This window comes from Oratosquilla oratoria, chromosome 26 (assembly GCF_046742065.1).
Source record: "Oratosquilla oratoria isolate Oo_2021 chromosome 26, ASM4674206v1, whole genome shotgun sequence".
NCBI classification, from domain to species: Eukaryota; Metazoa; Arthropoda; class Malacostraca; order Stomatopoda; family Squillidae; genus Oratosquilla; species Oratosquilla oratoria.
The window spans coordinates 11,534,153-11,537,472 of record NC_134802.1 but is presented as its reverse complement, the minus strand read 5'-3'; positions in this window follow the sequence as shown (position 1 = coordinate 11,537,472).

The window sequence follows — 3,320 nt, the reverse complement described above, 5'->3', positions numbered from 1 at the left end:
GATAAAATAAGAGAATTCTTTCAAAAGGAAAACTGGGAAGAAATATACAAAGAAGAAACAACAGTAGAAAAGAAATGGAATATTTTGACAAAAATTTACAAAAAAGGAGTGGAAAAGTATGTCCCAAGACAAAAACAAGAAAAAGAATATGTAAAATGCTGGTACAACAAAAGTTGTAGGGAGTTAAAAGACAAAAGAGACAAAGCCTGGACCAGATGGAAAAAAGACAGAAAACCTGAAAAATGGAAAATATATACCTATTATAGAAATGAATATGTACAAACGTGCAGAGAGGAAAAGAGAAAATATAAAAAAGATATCATAGAAAAGTGTAAAGATCAACCGAAACTATTCTACAGATTTGTAAACAATAAACTGAAAAACAAACAAGACTTGGAGAAATTAAGACAAGAGGGAGTTGAATACACTGAGGAAATGGAAATGGCGGAAATTATGAACAAACATTTTAAATCAGTGTTTACAAGGGAGAACATACAACCTGAAGAGAACGAATGGAAAGAGAAAGTCCCCCCTATGGAAGAAATAGAAGTAACAAAGAATGAAATATTAACACACTTGAGTAATCTTGATGTCAGAAAATCGCATGGACCAGATGAAATAGCAAACTGGATACTGAAAGAATGCAGGAATGAACTGGCAAACAAAATACATAGCATACTAAATAGTTCCTTGAAAGAAGGAAAAGTTCCAGAAGATTGGAAAAAAGCAAATATAGTACCTATATATAAAGGAGGAAATAAAGAAGAACCTACCAACTATAGACCAGTCTCTCTAACAAGTACAATAGCAAAAATTTGTGAAAGAATTATCAAAAGTAGATCATTTGGATTCAGACAGGGACGATCATGCGTCACCAATTTAATATGTTTCTATTCAAGGCTAATAGATATAATACAAGAAAGAGATGGATGGGCGGACTGTGCATTTTTAGACCTAAAGAAAGCTTTTGACAAAGTACCACATAAGAAGTTGCTAAATTGGATGGAAGACTTTTTGCAAGAAAGAAAAATGAGAGTAGTGATAAGAAACCAGCACTCAAAATGGGATAAAGTAATAAGCGGTGTTCCGCAGGGAACAGTTCTGGCCCCAATAATGTTTGCTATATATATTAATGATATGGATGAAGGAATTGAAAGCTATATGAGCTTCTTTGCAGATGATGCAAAACTACTGAAAAGAGTGAAAACTGAAGAAGATTGTGAATCACTACAGAGAGATCTAAATAAAGTACAGGAATGGAGTAGGAAGTGGGAGATGGAGTTCAATACAAAAAAGTGTAGTATAATGGAATTTGGAAAAAGCAAAAACAGAATAACAAGAGCATATAAATTGGGAGAAGAAGGAATAAAAAAAGTAGAAAATGAGAAGGACCTGGGAGTCATTGTTATGAATAATATGTCACCTGAGAAACATATAAATAAGATTTTTGGAGAAACTTATAATTCAATAAGAACAATCAAAGCTGCATTTACATACCTGGATGAAGAAATGGTGAAGAAAATCCTAATCACCCTGATAAGACCAAGATTGGAATATGAAACAACGATATGGTCACCAAGTACAAAAAAAAAAAAAAATGTATAAAAAAACTTGAAAGAATACAAAGAGCAATTACAAAATTGGCACCAACACTCTCAAAACTATCATATGAAGAGAGACTAGAAAAACTTGAACTACAGACACTAGAGCAAAGAAGAGAGAGAGGAGATTTGATAGCTATTTACAGAATCATGAAAGGCATAGAAATTACTGATAGAGAGAATCTGATAAAATGGGATGACAGAAATACTAGAGGACACGGAAAGAAAATAAAAAAAGACAGCTATAGAAGAGATTTGAAAAAGAACAGCTTTCCTCACAGAGTAATAGACAGTTGGAACAAGTTAGATGAGAAAGTGGTGTGTGCAAAAACAATACATGAATTTAAAAATAGTTTAGATAAAATGAGATATGAAGACGGTACCCTACGAGCATAGCTCCCCTTCCCGTAAGATACAACTAGGTAAGTAAATACACACACACGCACACACACACACACACACACACACACACACACACACATATATATATATATATATATATATATATATATACATAAGGGTGAAAATAGCCATCTAAGGCAATTTTTGGTAGTTGTGATTTCTTCACCTACTTCGGTGAAATTCTGCATTGTGTTGAGAAACTAGTATGCGCAAAGTTTGAGGAGGATTGGTTAATATTTAGTGGTGGCAGAATGACTTTAATTTTTTCTATCATTTCTCACAGGTCATGGCTACCCGAAAAAAGAGTGAGATTTGGTTAGTAGGACATAGCACCGAGTGCATAACTTGTGCCAAGCTCCCAAGCCGAGGAGATGCCCTCCGCCGCTTTGTTTTCTATCACAAGGATAAAAAGAAAACCATTCCTGACAGCGATGCGGCGGTGGCCAAGGAAGTTTTTGACTTCTGGCTCCGAGCCCGGATTCCGGTGGTGGCAGAAACGAGCATCAGGAGTCAAGCCCCGGGAGAAGCAGAAGGCGTTTGAAAAAAGTCTCCCGGACCTTCTGGACATCGCCCACGCTGATGCGCTTGCCCTGATGACCATCAAGGAGGACAAGGAGTTCCTCATGGCGTAGCAAGAGAAGGGGAGACGGGGTTCCATGGCGGGGCATGACAAGAAGTTGGAAGCTGGGATCCGTCGACGAGAGAGAACTGCTGCACGTGGTGGACGCGAACGGTCGCCGATGGCAGAGGAGACCATGGAATTGGAGTCCTTCTCGTCCGCATCCTCCAGTCCAGTCCGTCCCTCCTCGACCTCTTCATCTGGTGACGAAGGAGCCTCACCGCCCAAGCAAGACAGTCATTTCCCCTAATCTAGTCGGCGCGTTGGATCGGATGGGGGTCAGCAGCCGTCAGGCTTTTCAAATCGTAACCACAACGACAAGTAGCTTGGGCCATGAACCCCAGGAACTCGTCCTCAATCCGGAGTCCATTCGAAAGGCAAGAGCCAAGTACCGGGCGTCGCTGGCGGGAGAAATCAAGGAGGCATTCTGTCCGCAGACTCCCCTCACCGTCCACTGGGACGGTTAAATCGTCTCTCAAGACGACGGATCTCGGACCGAACGGCTCGCCATCATTGTCACCGGTAAAGGTGTGGAAAAACTCTTAGGTGTTCCAGAGCTGCGTGCTGGGACGGGCGAGGCTGCCGCCACAGCTGTCTTTGAGTGTCTGGAAGACTGGAGAATCAGTGATCGCGTCATAGGGATGCGCTTCGACACCACCAGTGCAATCACTGGCAATGTCAACGGAGCCTGCACCTCA